Raw genomic sequence first — 25,372 nt, 5'->3', positions numbered from 1 at the left:
CACCAAATACACAAACACTAACACAGGGCTGGGATGCAATGCACAGTCCATACCAGCAAAGGCACACACACCACACCACACTGTGACTCAATGTTCAGATTATACCAGCACACACACACGGCTCACTCTGTCCTAGTGCACAGAATATAACATCACACACACACCCCACACTGTGACTCAATGCACAGCCTGTACCTACACATACACACACACACAGCTCACTGTGACAAAATATGCAGCCTATACCAGCACACACACACACACACCCTCAATGTTACACAATGGTCAGCCTATATCAGAACATGCAGACACACACACACAGCACTCTGACTCACTGCACATCTTATACCAGTGCACTCACACACACACACACATGGCTGACTGTGAATCAATGCACACTCTGTACCAGGACACACACACACACACACACATGGCTCCCTGTGACTTAGTGCACAGGATATGCTAGCAGACATACACACACAGAGAAGCACATACGGCAAAATGTGAGTCAATCCACAGCCCATACCTCCACACACGCACACATACTGACACTCAAAAACACAGCTCAGTGTGATTCAATGCAAATCCTAAACTAGAAAGTGCACACACACAGACACAAACCTCCCTATGAATCAGTGCATAGCATATAACATCACACACATACACCTCACTGTGACTCAATGTGCTGCCTCTACCTGCACACACACACACAAAAAACTCAATATGACTCAATGAGCAGACTGTACCAGCACACATATACACACATGTGCACACAGACCTCAGTGTGCCTCAATTGTCAGCCTATACCAGAACACACAGACACACACACCTCCCACTCTGACTCAATGCACAACCTATACCAGCGTGCACACACACTCACATGGCACAGTGAATCAAGGCACAATTTTACCAGCACATGCACACACACCTCAGAGTGATTCAAAGCTCAGCCTATACCAGCAAACACACACACACAAACACAGACATGCACAGATGCAGGCCTCACTGTGACTCAATGCACAGCCTATACCAGTACACACACACACACACCAACACGCACTCACACATGGCTCACTGGTACTCAATAAATCGCCTATACCAGCACACACACACACAGCGCACTGTGACTCAATGCAGTCTGTATCACCCACACTCACACACACACCCATGAGTCAATAAAGCCCATACCAGCACAATAAAGCCCATACCAGCACACAAACTCACATGCACACACACACACACGAGACTGTGACTCAAAACGCTTCCTGTACCAGCACACACACACACAAACACCTCACTGTGACTCAATGCACAGCCTATACGAGCACACACATACACACACAGCTCACAGTGACTCAATACAGAGTCTATACCAGCGCACACACAGACACACAGCCCACTCTGTCTCAACTGTCATCTAGTGCCAGCACACACACACACACAAACACACAAACACACACAGCCGTTCAGGTCAAAGTGGATAAAACCACAGTCCACACCATCACAGCACACACACACCGCACTACTCACTGTGACTCAATGCACAGTCTACACCAGCAAATACACACACACATACACAAACAACTCCCACACATTCAACTGTGACTCAGTGCTCTGACTATACCAGCTCCCCACACACACATGGTTCACTGTGACTCAGTGCACAGCAAATAACTGTACACACACACCCCTACATACACATATTGCTCAGTTTGACCTAACGAACAGTCTGTAACACCACATACACACATGCACACCTCAGTGACTCAATGTTCAGCCTGTACCATCACACACACACACGCATACACAAATACACGTACACACACTAATACGGCTCGCTGTGATTCAATGCACAGCCTATAACATCACACAGAGACACCCATCACTGTGACTCGAACTGCAGCTTGTACCTGCACATACACACACAAAGACCCACCTTCTGTGACTCAATTCACAGCCTACTGCAGCATACACACAGAAAAACAACCATCACTGTGATTCAATGCACCGCCTATACCACCATACACACAGAGCTCACTGTGAATCAATGCACAGCCTATAGAAGAACACACAAACACTCACTCACACATACCTGACTGTGACTCAGTGAACCACCTATAGCAGCACACACACACACACACAAACATACACTGCTCATTGGACTCAATGCACTGCCTAAACCAGCACACACACACACAAACACACACACACATATGACTCACTGACTCAATGCACAGCCTGTACTGGCACACACACAAGGCTTACTGTGACTCAATGCAGAGTCTACACCAGCATACAAACACATGGCTCACTGTGACTCAATGTAATGCCTATGCCAGCACACACACACAGAGCCACATGCATGGCTCTCTCTGATTCAATGCACGTACTATACCATCACAAACACACACACACGCACAGTCACCGTGAAACAACGCAGACCCTATACCACAACACCCATGCAAAGACACATATGCACGGCTCTTTGTGACTCTATGCACACCCTATACTATCACATACACACATTCACACATGGCTCATTGTGAATCAGTGCACAGTCTGTAGTTCCAGGTATACACACACAGACACACACCTCAGTGACTCAATGCAAAGCCCATACCATCACACACACACACACATACACACACAGCTCACTGTGAATCAGTGTACAGTCTTCAGCTCCATGTACATACACACACAACACACCTTAGTGAATCAATGCAGAGACCATACCAGCATACACACACACATACACACACCTGAGACTCAATGCTCTGCCTATTCCAGCACACACACACACGGCTCACTGTGGTTCAATACCAGCCTCTACCTGCACACACACACACTGTCACACACACCGCCGTGTGACTCAATGCAGTTTATACCACCACACAGACACACAAACACACACAAACACCTCTCTGTGACTCAATGCCAAGCCCATACAAGTAAACAGACACACACAACAATGGCTCACTGAGACTCAATGAATAGCGTATAGTAGCACATACAAACACATGGCTCAATGTGAGTCAATGTATAGCCTACACCCGCACACACACACACAGAAACACACCTTAATATGGCTCAGTGTACAGCCTATAGCAGTACACACACACACATCTTACTGTGACTCATGCAGACTCTACAGCACCAAATACACAAACACTAACACAGGGCTAGGATTCAATGCACAGTCCATACCAGCAAAGGCACACACACCACACCACACTGTGACTCAATGTTCAGATTATACCAGCACACACACACGGCTCACTCTGTCCTAGTGCACAGAATATAACATCACACACACACCCCACACTGTGACTCAATGCACAGCCTGTACCTACACATACACACACACACAGCTCACTGTGACAAAATATGCAGCCTATACCAGCACACACACACACACCCTCGATGTTACACAATGGTCAGCCTATATCAGAACATGCAGACACACCCACACATCACTCTGACTCACTGCACATCCTATACCAGTGCACTCACACACACACACACATGGCTGACTGTGAATCAATGCACACTCTGTACCAGGACACACACACACACACACACATGGCTCCCTGTGACTTAGTGCACAGGATATGCTAGCAGACATACACACACAGAGAAGCACATACGGCAAAATGTGAGTCAATCCACAGCCCATACCTCCACACACGCACACATACTGACACTCAAAAACACAGCTCAGTGTGATTCAATGCAAATCCTAAACTAGAAAGTGCACACACACAGACACAAACCTCCCTATGAATCAGTGCATAGCATATAACATCACACACATACACCTCACTGTGACTCAATGTGCTGCCTCTACCTGCACACACACACACACAAAACTCAATATGACTCAATGAGCAGGCTGTACCAGCACACATATACACACATGTGCACACAGACCTCAGTGTGCCTCAATTGTCAGCCTATACCAGAACACACAGACACACACACCTCCCACTCTGACTCAATGCACAACCTATACCAGCGTGCACACACACTCACATGGCACAGTGAATCAAGGCACAATTTTACCAGCACATGCACACACACCTCAGAGTGATTCAAAGCTCAGCCTATACCAGCAAACACACACACACAAACACAGACATGCACAGATGCAGGCCTCACTGTGACTCAATGCACAGCCTATACCAGTACACACACACACACACCAACACGCACTCACACATGGCTCACTGGTACTCAATAAATCGCCTATACCAGCACACACACACACAGCGCACTGTGACTCAATGCAGTCTGTATCACCCACACTCACACACACACCCATGAGTCAATAAAGCCCATACCAGCACAATAAAGCCCATACCAGCACACAAACTCACATGCACACACACACACACGAGACTGTGACTCAAAACGCTTCCTGTACCAGCACACACACACACAAACACCTCACTGTGACTCAATGCACAGCCTATACGAGCACACACATACACACACAGCTCACAGTGACTCAATACAGAGTCTATACCAGCGCACACACAGACACACAGCCCACTCTGTCTCAATTGTCATCTAGTGCCAGCACACACACACACACAAACACACAAACACACACAGCCGTTCAGGTCAAAGTGGATAAAACCACAGTCCACACCATCACAGCACACACACACCGCACTACTCACTGTGACTCAATGCACAGTCTACACCAGCAAATACACACACACATACACAAACAACTCCCACACATTCAACTGTGACTCAGTGCTCTGACTATACCAGCTCCCCACACACACATGGTTCACTGTGACACAGTGCACAGCAAATAACTGTACACACACACCCCTACACACACATATTGCTCAGTTTGACCTAACGAACAGTCTGTAACACCACATACACACATGCACACCTCAGTGACTCAATGTTCAGCCTGTACCATCACACACACACACGCATACACAAATACACGTACACACACTAATACGGCTCGCTGTGATTCAATGCACAGCCTATAACATCACACAGAGACACCCATCACTGTGACTCGAACTGCAGCTTGTACCTGCACATACACACACAAAGACCCACCTTCTGTGACTCAATTCACAGCCTACTGCAGCATACACACAGAAAAACAACCATCACTGTGATTCAATGCACCGCCTATACCACCATACACACAGAGCTCACTGTGAATCAATGCACAGCCTATAGAAGAACACACAAACACTCACTCACACATACCTGACTGTGACTCAGTGAACCACCTATAGCAGCACACACACACACACACAAACATACACTGCTCATTGGACTCAATGCACTGCCTAAACCAGCACACACACACACAAACACACACACACATATGACTCACTGACTCAATGCACAGCCTGTACTGGCACACACACAAGGCTTACTGTGACTCAATGCAGAGTCTACACCAGCATACAAACACATGGCTCACTGTGACTCAATGTAATGCCTATGCCAGCACACACACACAGAGACACATGCATGGCTCTCTCTGATTCAATGCACGTACTATACCATCAGAAACACACACACACGCACAGTCACTGTGACACAACGCAGACCCTATACCACAACACCCATGCAAAGACACATATGCACGGCTCTTTGTGACTCTATGCACACCCTATACTATCACATACACACATTCACACATGGCTCATTGTGAATCAGTGCACAGTCTGTAGTTCCAGGTATACACACACAGACACACACCTCAGTGACTCAATGCAAAGCCCATACCATCACACACACACACACATACACACACAGCTCACTGTGAATCAGTGTACAGTCTTCAGCTCCATGTACATACACACACAACACACCTTAGTGAATCAATGCAGAGACCATACCAGCATACACACACACATACACACACCTGAGACTCAATGCTCTGCCTATTCCAGCACACACACACACACAGGCACACACACGGCTCACTGTCATTCAATACCAGCCTGTAGCTGCACACACACACACTCTCACACACACTGCCGTGTGACTCAATGCAGATGATACCACCACACAGACACACAGACACACACACACACCTGTCTGAGACTCAATGCCAAGCCCATACAAGTAAACAGACACACAAAACAAAGGCTCACTGAGACTCAATGAACAGTGTATACTAGCACATACAAACACATGGCTCAATGTGAGTCAATGCATAGCCTATACCCGCACACACACACACAGAAACACACCTTAACATGGCTCAGTGTACAGACTATAGCAGTACACACACACACAAACACACACCGCTCAGTGATTCAATGCAAATCCCATATCAGCATACACATACACATACACTCACCTAGGTGTGACTCAATTCTCAGCATATAGCAGCACACACACACACCTTACTGTGACTCATGCAGACTCTACAGCACCAAATACACAACACTAACACAGGGCTGTGATTCAATGCACAGCCTATAACACCACACAGAGACACCCATCACTGTGACTCAAACCGCAGCCTGTACATGCACATACACACACAAAGACACACTTTCTGTGACTCAATACACAGCCTACTGCAGCACACACACACACACAAACACAACCATCACTGTGACTCAATGCACCTCCTGTACCAGCTTACACACATGCCTCACTGTGAATCAATGCACAGCCTATACAAGAACACACAAACACTCACACATACCTGACTGTGACTCAGTGAACCACCTATAGCAGCACCCACAAACACACACAAACATACATGATTCACTTGGACTCAATGCACTTCATATATCAGCACACACACACACACACACACACATATATGACTCACTGACTCCTTGCACAGCCTGTACTGGCACACACACAAGTCTTACTGTGACTCAATGCAGAGTCTCCACCAGCATACAAACACATGGCTCACTGTGACACAATGTATTGCCTATGCCAGCACACACACACAGAGACGCATGCATGGCTCTCTCTGATACAATGCATGTACTATACCATCACAAACACACACACACACACACACGCACAGTCACTGTGACACAACGCAGACCCTATACCACAACACCCATGCAAAGACACATATGCACGGCTCTTTGTGACTCTATGCACACCCTATACTATCACATACACACATTCACACATGGCTCATTGTGAATCAGTGCACAGTCTGTAGTTCCAGGTATACACACACAGACACACACCTCAGTGACTCAATGCAAAGCCCATACCATCACACACACACACACATACACACACAGCTCACTGTGAATCAGTGTACAGTCTTCAGCTCCATGTACATACACACACAACACACCTTAGTGAATCAATGCAGAGACCATACCAGCATACACACACACATACACACACCTGAGACTCAATGCTCTGCCTATTCCAGCACACACACACACGGCTCACTGTGGTTCAATACCAGCCTGTACCTGCACACACACACACTCTCACACACACCACCGTGTGACTCAATGCAGTTTATACCACCACACAGACACACAAACACACACAAACACCTCTCTGTGACTCAATGCCAAGCCCATACAAGTAAACAGACACACACAACAATGGCTCACTGAGACTCAATGAATAGCGTATAGTAGCACATACAAACACAAGGCTCAATGTGAGTCAATGTATAGCCTATACCCGCACACACACACACAGAAACACACCTTAATATGGCTCAGTGTACAGCCTATAGCAGTACACACACACACATCTTACTGTGACTTATGCAGACTCTACAGCACCAAATACACAAACACTAACACAGGGCTGGGATGCAATGCACAGTCCATACCAGCAAAGGCACACACACCACACCACACTGTGACTCAATGTTCAGATTATACCAGCACACACACACGGCTCACTCTGTCCTAGTGCACAGAATATAACATCACACACACACCCCACACTGTGACTCAATGCACAGCCTGTACCTACACATACACACACACACAGCTCACTGTGACAAAATATGCAGCCTATACCAGCACACACACACACACACCCTCAATGTTACACAATGGTCAGCCTATATCAGAACATGCAGACACACACACACAGCACTCTGACTCACTGCACATCTTATACCAGTGCACTCACACACACACACACATGGCTGACTGTGAATCAATGCACACTCTGTACCAGGACACACACACACACACACACATGGCTCCCTGTGACTTAGTGCACAGGATATGCTAGCAGACATACACACACAGAGAAGCACATACGGCAAAATGTGAGTCAATCCACAGCCCATACCTCCACACACGCACACATACTGACACTCAAAAACACAGCTCAGTGTGATTCAATGCAAATCCTAAACTAGAAAGTGCACACACACAGACACAAACCTCCCTATGAATCAGTGCATAGCATATAACATCACACACATACACCTCACTGTGACTCAATGTGCTGCCTCTACCTGCACACACACACACAAAAAACTCAATATGACTCAATGAGCAGACTGTACCAGCACACATATACACACATGTGCACACAGACCTCAGTGTGCCTCAATTGTCAGCCTATACCAGAACACACAGACACACACACCTCCCACTCTGACTCAATGCACAACCTATACCAGCGTGCACACACACTCACATGGCACAGTGAATCAAGGCACAATTTTACCAGCACATGCACACACACCTCAGAGTGATTCAAAGCTCAGCCTATACCAGCAAACACACACACACAAACACAGACATGCACAGATGCAGGCCTCACTGTGACTCAATGCACAGCCTATACCAGTACACACACACACACACCAACACGCACTCACACATGGCTCACTGGTACTCAATAAATCGCCTATACCAGCACACACACACACAGCGCACTGTGACTCAATGCAGTCTGTATCACCCACACTCACACACACACCCATGAGTCAATAAAGCCCATACCAGCACAATAAAGCCCATACCAGCACACAAACTCACATGCACACACACACACACGAGACTGTGACTCAAAACGCTTCCTGTACCAGCACACACACACACAAACACCTCACTGTGACTCAATGCACAGCCTATACGAGCACACACATACACACACAGCTCACAGTGACTCAATACAGAGTCTATACCAGCGCACACACAGACACACAGCCCACTCTGTCTCAACTGTCATCTAGTGCCAGCACACACACACACACAAACACACAAACACACACAGCCGTTCAGGTCAAAGTGGATAAAACCACAGTCCACACCATCACAGCACACACACACCGCACTACTCACTGTGACTCAATGCACAGTCTACACCAGCAAATACACACACACATACACAAACAACTCCCACACATTCAACTGTGACTCAGTGCTCTGACTATACCAGCTCCCCACACACACATGGTTCACTGTGACTCAGTGCACAGCAAATAACTGTACACACACACCCCTACACACACATATTGCTCAGTTTGACCTAACGAACAGTCTGTAACACCACATACACACATGCACACCTCAGTGACTCAATGTTCAGCCTGTACCATCACACACACACACGCATACACAAATACACGTACACACACTAATACGGCTCGCTGTGATTCAATGCACAGCCTATAACATCACACAGAGACACCCATCACTGTGACTCGAACTGCAGCTTGTACCTGCACATACACACACAAAGACCCACCTTCTGTGACTCAATTCACAGCCTACTGCAGCATACACACAGAAAAACAACCATCACTGTGATTCAATGCACCGCCTATACCACCATACACACAGAGCTCACTGTGAATCAATGCACAGCCTATAGAAGAACACACAAACACTCACTCACACATACCTGACTGTGACTCAGTGAACCACCTATAGCAGCACACACACACACACACAAACATACACTGCTCATTGGACTCAATGCACTGCCTAAACCAGCACACACACACACAAACACACACACACATATGACTCACTGACTCAATGCACAGCCTGTACTGGCACACACACAAGGCTTACTGTGACTCAATGCAGAGTCTACACCAGCATACAAACACATGGCTCACTGTGACTCAATGTAATGCCTATGCCAGCACACACACACAGAGACACATGCATGGCTCTCTCTGATTCAATGCACGTACTATACCATCACAAACACACACACACGCACAGTCACTGTGACACAACGCAGACCCTATACCACAACACCCATGCAAAGACACATATGCACGGCTCATTGTGACTCTATGCACACCCTATACTATCACATACACACATTCACACATGGCTCATTGTGAATCAGTGCACAGTCTGTAGTTCCAGGTATACACACACAGACACACACCTCAGTGACTCAATGCAAAGCCCATACCATCACACACACACACACATACACACACAGCTCACTGTGAATCAGTGTACAGTCTTCAGCTCCATGTACATACACACACAACACACCTTAGTGAATCAATGCAGAGACCATACCAGCATACACACACACATACACACACCTGAGACTCAATGCTCTGCCTATTCCAGCACACACACACACACAGGCACACACACGGCTCACTGTCATTCAATACCAGCCTGTAGCTGCACACACACACACTCTCACACACACTGCCGTGTGACTCAATGCAGATGATACCACCACACAGACACACAGACACACACACACACCTGTCTGAGACTCAATGCCAAGCCCATACAAGTAAACAGACACACAAAACAAAGGCTCACTGAGACTCAATGAACAGTGTATACTAGCACATACAAACACATGGCTCAATGTGAGTCAATGCATAGCCTATACCCGCACACACACACACAGAAACACACCTTAACATGGCTCAGTGTACAGACTATAGCAGTACACACACACACAAACACACACCGCTCAGTGATTCAATGCAAATCCCATATCAGCATACACATACACATACACTCACCTAGGTGTGACTCAATTCACAGCATATAGCAGCACACACACACACCTTACTGTGACTCATGCAGACTCTACAGCACCAAATACACAACACTAACACAGGGCTGTGATTCAATGCACAGCCTATAACACCACACAGAGACACCCATCACTGTGACTCAAACCGCAGCCTGTACATGCACATACACACACAAAGACACACTTTCTGTGACTCAATACACAGCCTACTGCAGCACACACACACACACAAACACAACCATCACTGTGACTCAATGCACCTCCTGTACCAGCTTACACACATGCCTCACTGTGAATCAATGCACAGCCTATACAAGAACACACAAACACTCACACATACCTGACTGTGACTCAGTGAACCACCTATAGCAGCACCCACAAACACACACAAACATACATGATTCACTTGGACTCAATGCACTTCATATATCAGCACACACACACACACACACACACATATATGACTCACTGACTCCTTGCACAGCCTGTACTGGCACACACACAAGTCTTACTGTGACTCAATGCAGAGTCTCCACCAGCATACAAACACATGGCTCACTGTGACACAATGTATTGCCTATGCCAGCACACACACACAGAGACGCATGCATGGCTCTCTCTGATACAATGCATGTACTATACCATCACAAACACACACACACACACACACGCACAGTCACTGTGACACAACGCAGACCCTATACCACAACACCCATGCAAAGACACATATGCACGGCTCTTTGTGACTCTATGCACACCCTATACTATCACATACACACATTCACACATGGCTCATTGTGAATCAGTGCACAGTCTGTAGTTCCAGGTATACACACACAGACACACACCTCAGTGACTCAATGCAAAGCCCATACCATCACACACACACACACATACACACACAGCTCACTGTGAATCAGTGTACAGTCTTCAGCTCCATGTACATACACACACAACACACCTTAGTGAATCAATGCAGAGACCATACCAGCATACACACACACATACACACACCTGAGACTCAATGCTCTGCCTATTCCAGCACACACACACACGGCTCACTGTGGTTCAATACCAGCCTGTACCTGCACACACACACACTCTCACACACACCACCGTGTGACTCAATGCAGTTTATACCACCACACAGACACACAAACACACACAAACACCTCTCTGTGACTCAATGCCAAGCCCATACAAGTAAACAGACACACACAACAATGGCTCACTGAGACTCAATGAATAGCGTATAGTAGCACATACAAACACAAGGCTCAATGTGAGTCAATGTATAGCCTATACCCGCACACACACACACAGAAACACACCTTAATATGGCTCAGTGTACAGCCTATAGCAGTACACACACACACATCTTACTGTGACTTATGCAGACTCTACAGCACCAAATACACAAACACTAACACAGGGCTGGGATGCAATGCACAGTCCATACCAGCAAAGGCACACACACCACACCACACTGTGACTCAATGTTCAGATTATACCAGCACACACACACGGCTCACTCTGTCCTAGTGCACAGAATATAACATCACACACACACCCCACACTGTGACTCAATGCACAGCCTGTACCTACACATACACACACACACAGCTCACTGTGACAAAATATGCAGCCTATACCAGCACACACACACACACACCCTCAATGTTACACAATGGTCAGCCTATATCAGAACATGCAGACACACACACACAGCACTCTGACTCACTGCACATCTTATACCAGTGCACTCACACACACACACACATGGCTGACTGTGAATCAATGCACACTCTGTACCAGGACACACACACACACACACACATGGCTCCCTGTGACTTAGTGCACAGGATATGCTAGCAGACATACACACACAGAGAAGCACATACGGCAAAATGTGAGTCAATCCACAGCCCATACCTCCACACACGCACACATACTGACACTCAAAAACACAGCTCAGTGTGATTCAATGCAAATCCTAAACTAGAAAGTGCACACACACAGACACAAACCTCCCTATGAATCAGTGCATAGCATATAACATCACACACATACACCTCACTGTGACTCAATGTGCTGCCTCTACCTGCACACACACACACAAAAAACTCAATATGACTCAATGAGCAGACTGTACCAGCACACATATACACACATGTGCACACAGACCTCAGTGTGCCTCAATTGTCAGCCTATACCAGAACACACAGACACACACACCTCCCACTCTGACTCAATGCACAACCTATACCAGCGTGCACACACACTCACATGGCACAGTGAATCAAGGCACAATTTTACCAGCACATGCACACACACCTCAGAGTGATTCAAAGCTCAGCCTATACCAGCAAACACACACACACAAACACAGACATGCACAGATGCAGGCCTCACTGTGACTCAATGCACAGCCTATACCAGTACACACACACACACACCAACACGCACTCACACATGGCTCACTGGTACTCAATAAATCGCCTATACCAGCACACACACACACAGCGCACTGTGACTCAATGCAGTCTGTATCACCCACACTCACACACACACCCATGAGTCAATAAAGCCCATACCAGCACAATAAAGCCCATACCAGCACACAAACTCACATGCACACACACACACACGAGACTGTGACTCAAAACGCTTCCTGTACCAGCACACACACACACAAACACCTCACTGTGACTCAATGCACAGCCTATACGAGCACACACATACACACACAGCTCACAGTGACTCAATACAGAGTCTATACCAGCGCACACACAGACACACAGCCCACTCTGTCTCAACTGTCATCTAGTGCCAGCACACACACACACACAAACACACAAACACACACAGCCGTTCAGGTCAAAGTGGATAAAACCACAGTCCACACCATCACAGCACACACACACCGCACTACTCACTGTGACTCAATGCACAGTCTACACCAGCAAATACACACACACATACACAAACAACTCCCACACATTCAACTGTGACTCAGTGCTCTGACTATACCAGCTCCCCACACACACATGGTTCACTGTGACTCAGTGCACAGCAAATAACTGTACACACACACCCCTACATACACATATTGCTCAGTTTGACCTAACGAACAGTCTGTAACACCACATACACACATGCACACCTCAGTGACTCAATGTTCAGCCTGTACCATCACACACACACACGCATACACAAATACACGTACACACACTAATACGGCTCGCTGTGATTCAATGCACAGCCTATAACATCACACAGAGACACCCATCACTGTGACTCGAACTGCAGCTTGTACCTGCACATACACACACAAAGACCCACCTTCTGTGACTCAATTCACAGCCTACTGCAGCATACACACAGAAAAACAACCATCACTGTGATTCAATGCACCGCCTATACCACCATACACACAGAGCTCACTGTGAATCAATGCACAGCCTATAGAAGAACACACAAACACTCACTCACACATACCTGACTGTGACTCAGTGAACCACCTATAGCAGCACACACACACACACACAAACATACACTGCTCATTGGACTCAATGCACTGCCTAAACCAGCACACACACACACAAACACACACACACATATGACTCACTGACTCAATGCACAGCCTGTACTGGCACACACACAAGGCTTACTGTGACTCAATGCAGAGTCTACACCAGCATACAAACACATGGCTCACTGTGACTCAATGTAATGCCTATGCCAGCACACACACACAGAGACACATGCATGGCTCTCTCTGATTCAATGCACGTACTATACCATCACAAACACACACACACGCACAGTCACCGTGAAACAACGCAGACCCTATACCACAACACCCATGCAAAGACACATATGCACGGCTCTTTGTGACTCTATGCACACCCTATACTATCACATACACACATTCACACATGGCTCATTGTGAATCAGTGCACAGTCTGTAGTTCCAGGTATACACACACAGACACACACCTCAGTGACTCAATGCAAAGCCCATACCATCACACACACACACACATACACACACAGCTCACTGTGAATCAGTGTACAGTCTTCAGCTCCATGTACATACACACACAACACACCTTAGTGAATCAATGCAGAGACCATACCAGCATACACACACACATACACACACCTGAGACTCAATGCTCTGCCTATTCCAGCACACACACACACGGCTCACTGTGGTTCAATACCAGCCTCTACCTGCACACACACACACTGTCACACACACCGCCGTGTGACTCAATGCAGTTTATACCACCACACAGACACACAAACACACACAAACACCTCTCTGTGACTCAATGCCAAGCCCATACAAGTAAACAGACACACACAACAATGGCTCACTGAGACTCAATGAATAGCGTATAGTAGCACATACAAACACATGGCTCAATGTGAGTCAATGTATAGCCTACACCCGCACACACACACACAGAAACACACCTTAATATGGCTCAGTGTACAGCCTATAGCAGTACACACACACACATCTTACTGTGACTCATGCAGACTCTACAGCACCAAATACACAAACACTAACACAGGGCTAGGATTCAATGCACAGTCCATACCAGCAAAGGCACACACACCACACCACACTGTGACTCAATGTTCAGATTATACCAGCACACACACACGGCTCACTCTGTCCTAGTGCACAGAATATAACATCACACACACACCCCACACTGTGACTCAATGCACAGCCTGTACCTACACATACACACACACACAGCTCACTGTGACAAAATATGCAGCCTATACCAGCACACACACACACACCCTCGATGTTACACAATGGTCAGCCTATATCAGAACATGCAGACACACCCACACATCACTCTGACTCACTGCACATCCTATACCAGTGCACTCACACACACACACACATGGCTGACTGTGAATCAATGCACACTCTGTACCAGGACACACACACACACACACACATGGCTCCCTGTGACTTAGTGCACAGGATATGCTAGCAGACATACACACACAGAGAAGCACATACGGCAAAATGTGAGTCAATCCACAGCCCATACCTCCACACACGCACACATACTGACACTCAAAAACACAGCTCAGTGTGATTCAATGCAAATCCTAAACTAGAAAGTGCACACACACAGACACAAACCTCCCTATGAATCAGTGCATAGCATATAACATCACACACATACACCTCACTGTGACTCAATGTGCTGCCTCTACCTGCACACACACACACACAAAACTCAATATGACTCAATGAGCAGGCTGTACCAGCACACATATACACACATGTGCACACAGACCTCAGTGTGCCTCAATTGTCAGCCTATACCAGAACACACAGACACACACACCTCCCACTCTGACTCAATGCACAACCTATACCAGCGTGCACACACACTCACATGGCACAGTGAATCAAGGCACAATTTTACCAGCACATGCACACACACCTCAGAGTGATTCAAAGCTCAGCCTATACCAGCAAACACACACACACAAACACAGACATGCACAGATGCAGGCCTCACTGTGACTCAATGCACAGCCTATACCAGTACACACACACACACACCAACACGCACTCACACATGGCTCACTGGTACTCAATAAATCGCCTATACCAGCACACACACACACAGCGCACTGTGACTCAATGCAGTCTGTATCACCCACACTCACACACACACCCATGAGTCAATAAAGCCCATACCAGCACAATAAAGCCCATACCAGCACACAAACTCACATGCACACACACACACACGAGACTGTGACTCAAAACGCTTCCTGTACCAGCACACACACACACAAACACCTCACTGTGACTCAATGCACAGCCTATACGAGCACACACATACACACACAGCTCACAGTGACTCAATACAGAGTCTATACCAGCGCACACACAGACACACAGCCCACTCTGTCTCAATTGTCATCTAGTGCCAGCACACACACACACACAAACACACAAACACACACAGCCGTTCAGGTCAAAGTGGATAAAACCACAGTCCACACCATCACAGCACACACACACCGCACTACTCACTGTGACTCAATGCACAGTCTACACCAGCAAATACACACACACATACACAAACAACTCCCACACATTCAACTGTGACTCAGTGCTCTGACTATACCAGCTCCCCACACACACATGGTTCACTGTGACACAGTGCACAGCAAATAACTGTACACACACACCCCTACACACACATATTGCTCAGTTTGACCTAACGAACAGTCTGTAACACCACATACACACATGCACACCTCAGTGACTCAATGTTCAGCCTGTACCATCACACACACACACGCATACACAAATACACGTACACACACTAATACGGCTCGCTGTGATTCAATGCACAGCCTATAACATCACACAGAGACACCCATCACTGTGACTCGAACTGCAGCTTGTACCTGCACATACACACACAAAGACCCACCTTCTGTGACTCAATTCACAGCCTACTGCAGCATACACACAGAAAAACAACCATCACTGTGATTCAATGCACCGCCTATACCACCATACACACAGAGCTCACTGTGAATCAATGCACAGCCTATAGAAGAACACACAAACACTCACTCACACATACCTGACTGTGACTCAGTGAACCACCTATAGCAGCACACACACACACACACAAACATACACTGCTCATTGGACTCAATGCACTGCCTAAACCAGCACACACACACACAAACACACACACACATATGACTCACTGACTCAATGCACAGCCTGTACTGGCACACACACAAGGCTTACTGTGACTCAATGCAGAGTCTACACCAGCATACAAACACATGGCTCACTGTGACTCAATGTAATGCCTATGCCAGCACACACACACAGAGACACATGCATGGCTCTCTCTGATTCAATGCACGTACTATACCATCAGAAACACACACACACGCACAGTCACTGTGACACAACGCAGACCCTATACCACAACACCCATGCAAAGACACATATGCACGGCTCTTTGTGACTCTATGCACACCCTATACTATCACATACACACATTCACACATGGCTCATTGTGAATCAGTGCACAGTCTGTAGTTCCAGGTATACACACACAGACACACACCTCAGTGACTCAATGCAAAGCCCATACCATCACACACACACACACATACACACACAGCTCACTGTGAATCAGTGTACAGTCTTCAGCTCCATGTACATACACACACAACACACCTTAGTGAATCAATGCAGAGACCATACCAGCATACACACACACATACACACACCTGAGACTCAATGCTCTGCCTATTCCAGCACACACACACACACAGGCACACACACGGCTCACTGTCATTCAATACCAGCCTGTAGCTGCACACACACACACTCTCACACACACTGCCGTGTGACTCAATGCAGATGATACCACCACACAGACACACAGACACACACACACACCTGTCTGAGACTCAATGCCAAGCCCATACAAGTAAACAGACACACAAAACAAAGGCTCACTGAGACTCAATGAACAGTGTATACTAGCACATACAAACACATGGCTCAATGTGAGTCAATGCATAGCCTATACCCGCACACACACACACAGAAACACACCTTAACATGGCTCAGTGTACAGACTATAGCAGTACACACACACACAAACACACACCGCTCAGTGATTCAATGCAAATCCCATATCAGCATACACATACACATACACTCACCTAGGTGTGACTCAATTCTCAGCATATAGCAGCACACACACACACCTTACTGTGACTCATGCAGACTCTACAGCACCAAATACACAACACTAACACAGGGCTGTGATTCAATGCACAGCCTATAACACCACACAGAGACACCCATCACTGTGACTCAAACCGCAGCCTGTACATGCACATACACACACAAAGACACACTTTCTGTGACTCAATACACAGCCTACTGCAGCACACACACACACACAAACACAACCATCACTGTGACTCAATGCACCTCCTGTACCAGCTTACACACATGCCTCACTGTGAATCAATGCACAGCCTATACAAGAACACACAAACACTCACACATACCTGACTGTGACTCAGTGAACCACCTATAGCAGCACCCACAAACACACACAAACATACATGATTCACTTGGACTCAATGCACTTCATATATCAGCACACACACACACACACACACACATATATGACTCACTGACTCCTTGCACAGCCTGTACTGGCACACACACAAGTCTTACTGTGACTCAATGCAGAGTCTCCACCAGCATACAAACACATGGCTCACTGTGACACAATGTATTGCCTATGCCAGCACACACACACAGAGACGCATGCATGGCTCTCTCTGATACAATGCATGTACTATACTATCACAAACACACACACACACACACACGCACAGTCACTGTGACACAACGCAGACCCTATACCACAACACCCATGCAAAGACACATATGCACGGCTCTTTGTGACTCTATGCACACCCTATACTATCACATACACACATTCACACATGGCTCATTGTGAATCAGTGCACAGTCTGTAGTTCCAGGTATACACACACAGACACACACCTCAGTGACTCAATGCAAAGCCCATACCATCACACACACACACACATACACACACAGCTCACTGTGAATCAGTGTACAGTCTTCAGCTCCATGTACATACACACACAACACACCTTAGTGAATCAATGCAGAGACCATACCAGCATACACACACACATACAGACACCTGAGACTCAATGCTCTGCCTATTCCAGCACACACACACACGGCTCACTGTGGTTCAATACCAGCCTGTACCTGCACACACACACACTCTCACACACACCACCGTGTGACTCAATGCAGTTTATACCACCACACAGACACACAAACACACACAAACACCTCTCTGTGACTCAATGCCAAGCCCATACAAGTAAACAGACACACACAACAATGGCTCACTGAGACTCAATGAATAGCGTATAGTAGCACATACAAACACAAGGCTCAATGTGAGTCAATGTATAGCCTATACCCGCACACACACACACAGAAACACACCTTAATATGGCTCAGTGTACAGCCTATAGCAGTACACACACACACATCTTACTGTGACTTATGCAGACTCTACAGCACCAAATACACAAACACTAACACAGGGCTGGGATGCAATGCACAGTCCATACCAGCAAAGGCACACACACCACACCACACTGTGACTCAATGTTCAGATTATACCAGCACACACACACGGCTCACTCTGTCCTAGTGCACAGAATATAACATCACACACACACCCCACACTGTGACTCAATGCACAGCCTGTACCTACACATACACACACACACAGCTCACTGTGACAAAATATGCAGCCTATACCAGCACACACACACACACACCCTCAATGTTACACAATGGTCAGCCTATATCAGAACATGCAGACACACACACACAGCACTCTGACTCACTGCACATCTTATACCAGTGCACTCACACACACACACACATGGCTGACTGTGAATCAATGCACACTCTGTACCAGGACACACACACACACACACACATGGCTCCCTGTGACTTAGTGCACAGGATATGCTAGCAGACATACACACACAGAGAAGCACATACGGCAAAATGTGAGTCAATCCACAGCCCATACCTCCACACACGCACACATACTGACACTCAAAAACACAGCTCAGTGTGATTCAATGCAAATCCTAAACTAGAAAGTGCACACACACAGACACAAACCTCCCTATGAATCAGTGCATAGCATATAACATCACACACATACACCTCACTGTGACTCAATGTGCTGCCTCTACCTGCACACACACACACAAAAAACTCAATATGACTCAATGAGCAGACTGTACCAGCACACATATACACACATGTGCACACAGACCTCAGTGTGCCTCAATTGTCAGCCTATACCAGAACACACAGACACACACACCTCCCACTCTGACTCAATGCACAACCTATACCAGCGTGCACACACACTCACATGGCACAGTGAATCAAGGCACAATTTTACCAGCACATGCACACACACCTCAGAGTGATTCAAAGCTCAGCCTATACCAGCAAACACACACACACAAACACAGACATGCACAGATGCAGGCCTCACTGTGACTCAATGCACAGCCTATACCAGTACACACACACACACACCAACACGCACTCACACATGGCTCACTGGTACTCAATAAATCGCCTATACCAGCACACACACACACAGCGCACTGTGACTCAATGCAGTCTGTATCACCCACACTCACACACACACCCATGAGTCAATAAAGCCCATACCAGCACAATAAAGCCCATACCAGCACACAAACTCACATGCACACACACACACACGAGACTGTGACTCAAAACGCTTCCTGTACCAGCACACACACACACAAACACCTCACTGTGACTCAATGCACAGCCTATACGAGCACACACATACACACACAGCTCACAGTGACTCAATACAGAGTCTATACCAGCGCACACACAGACACACAGCCCACTCTGTCTCAACTGTCATCTAGTGCCAGCACACACACACACACAAACACACAAACACACACAGCCGTTCAGGTCAAAGTGGATAAAACCACAGTCCACACCATCACAGCACACACACACCGCACTACTCACTGTGACTCAATGCACAGTCTACACCAGCAAATACACACACACATACACAAACAACTCCCACACATTCAACTGTGACTCAGTGCTCTGACTATACCAGCTCCCCACACACACATGGTTCACTGTGACTCAGTGCACAGCAAATAACTGTACACACACACCCCTACACACACATATTGCTCAGTTTGACCTAACGAACAGTCTGTAACACCACATACACACATGCACACCTCAGTGACTCAATGTTCAGCCTGTACCATCACACACACACACGCATACACAAATACACGTACACACACTAATACGGCTCGCTGTGATTCAATGCACAGCCTATAACATCACACAGAGACACCCATCACTGTGACTCGAACTGCAGCTTGTACCTGCACATACACACACAAAGACCCACCTTCTGTGACTCAATTCACAGCCTACTGCAGCATACACACAGAAAAACAACCATCACTGTGATTCAATGCACCGCCTATACCACCATACACACAGAGCTCACTGTGAATCAATGCACAGCCTATAGAAGAACACACAAACACTCACTCACACATACCTGACTGTGACTCAGTGAACCACCTATAGCAGCACACACACACACACACAAACATACACTGCTCATTGGACTCAATGCACTGCCTAAACCAGCACACACACACACAAACACACACACACATATGACTCACTGACTCAATGCACAGCCTGTACTGGCACACACACAAGGCTTACTGTGACTCAATGCAGAGTCTACACCAGCATACAAACACATGGCTCACTGTGACTCAATGTAATGCCTATGCCAGCACACACACACAGAGACACATGCATGGCTCTCTCTGATTCAATGCACGTACTATACCATCACAAACACACACACACGCACAGTCACTGTGACACAACGCAGACCCTATACCACAACACCCATGCAAAGACACATATGCACGGCTCATTGTGACTCTATGCACACCCTATACTATCACATACACACATTCACACATGGCTCATTGTGAATCAGTGCACAGTCTGTAGTTCCAGGTATACACACACAGACACACACCTCAGTGACTCAATGCAAAGCCCATACCATCACACACACACACACATACACACACAGCTCACTGTGAATCAGTGTACAGTCTTCAGCTCCATGTACATACACACACAACACACCTTAGTGAATCAATGCAGAGACCATACCAGCATACACACACACATACACACACCTGAGACTCAATGCTCTGCCTATTCCAGCACACACACACACGGCTCACTGTGGTTCAATACCAGCCTGTAGCTGCACACACACACACTCTCACACACACCGCCGTGTGACTCAATGCAGTTTATACCACCACACAGACACACAAACACACACAAACACCTCTCTGTGACTCAATGCCAAGCCCATACAAGTAAACAGACACACACAACAATGGCTCACTGAGACTCAATGAATAGCGTATAGTAGCACATACAAACACATGGCTCAATGTGAGTCAATGCATAGCCTATACCCGCACACACACACACAGAAACACACCTTAATATGGCTCAGTGTACAGCCTATAGCAGTATACACACACATATCTACTGTGACTCATGCAGACTCTACAGCACCAAATACACAAACACTAACACAGGGCTGGGATTCAATGCACAGTCCATACCAGCAAAGGCACACACACCACACCACACTGTGACTCAATGTTCAGATTATACCAGCACACACACACGGCTCACTCTGTCCTAGTGCACAGAATATAACATCACACACACACCCCACACTGTGACTCAATGCACAGCCTGTACCTACACATACACACACACACAGCTCACTGTGACAAAATATGCAGCCTATACCAGCACACACACACACACACCCTCAATGTTACACAATGGTCAGCCTATATCAGAACATGCAGACACACACACACATCACTCTGACTCACTGCACATCCTATACCAGTGCACTCACACACACACACACGGCTGAATGTGAATCAATGCACACTCTGTACCAGGACACACACACACACACACACATGGCTCCCTGTGACTTAGTGCACAGGATATGCTAGCAGACATACACACACAGAGAAGCACATACGGCAAAATGTGAGTCAATCCACAGCCCATACCTCCACACACGCACACATACTGACACTCAAAAACACAGCTCAGTGTGATTCAATGCAAATCCTAAACTAGAAAGTGCACACACACAGACACAAACCTCCCTATGAATCAGTGCATAGCATATAACATCACACACATACACCTCACTGTGACTCAATGTGCTGCCTCTACCTGCACACACACACACAAAAAACTCAATATGACTCAATGAGCAGACTGTACCAGCACACATATACACACATGTGCACACAGACCTCAGTGTGCCTCAATTGTCAGCCTATACCAGAACACACAGACACACACACCTCCCACTCTGACTCAATGCACAACCTATACCAGCGTGCACACACACTCACATGGCACAGTGAATCAAGGCACAATTTTACCAGCACATGCACACACACCTCAGAGTGATTCAAAGCTCAGCCTATACCAGCAAACACACACACACAAACACAGACATGCACAGATGCAGGCCTCACTGTGACTCAATGCACAGCCTATACCAGTACACACACACACACACCAACACGCACTCACACATGGCTCACTGGTACTCAATAAATCGCCTATACCAGCACACACACACACAGCGCACTGTGACTCAATGCAGTCTGTATCACCCACACTCACACACACACCCATGAGTCAATAAAGCCCATACCAGCACAATAAAGCCCATACCAGCACACAAACTCACATGCACACACACACACACGAGACTGTGACTCAAAACGCTTCCTGTACCAGCACACACACACACAAACACCTCACTGTGACTCAATGCACAGCCTATACGAGCACACACATACACACACAGCTCACAGTGACTCAATACAGAGTCTATACCAGCGCACACACAGACACACAGCCCACTCTGTCTCAACTGTCATCTAGTGCCAGCACACACACACACACAAACACACAAACACACACAGCCGTTCAGGTCAAAGTGGATAAAACCACAGTCCACACCATCACAGCACACACACACCGCACTACTCACTGTGACTCAATGCACAGTCTACACCAGCAAATACACACACACATACACAAACAACTCCCACACATTCAACTGTGACTCAGTGCTCTGACTATACCAGCTCCCCACACACACATGGTTCACTGTGACTCAGTGCACAGCAAATAACTGTACACACACACCCCTACACACACATATTGCTCAGTTTGACCTAACGAACAGTCTGTAACACCACATACACACATGCACACCTCAGTGACTCAATGTTCAGCCTGTACCATCACACACACACACGCATACACAAATACACGTACACACACTAATACGGCTCGCTGTGATTCAATGCACAGCCTATAACATCACACAGAGACACCCATCACTGTGACTCGAACTGCAGCTTGTACCTGCACATACACACACAAAGACCCACCTTCTGTGACTCAATTCACAGCCTACTGCAGCATACACACAGAAAAACAACCATCACTGTGATTCAATGCACCGCCTATACCACCATACACACAGAGCTCACTGTGAATCAATGCACAGCCTATAGAAGA

The sequence above is a fragment of the Pseudorca crassidens genome, chromosome Y (genome assembly GCF_039906515.1).
Source record: "Pseudorca crassidens isolate mPseCra1 chromosome Y, mPseCra1.hap1, whole genome shotgun sequence".
Classification (NCBI taxonomy): Eukaryota; Metazoa; Chordata; class Mammalia; order Artiodactyla; family Delphinidae; genus Pseudorca; species Pseudorca crassidens.
This window is presented reverse-complemented; position numbering follows the sequence as displayed.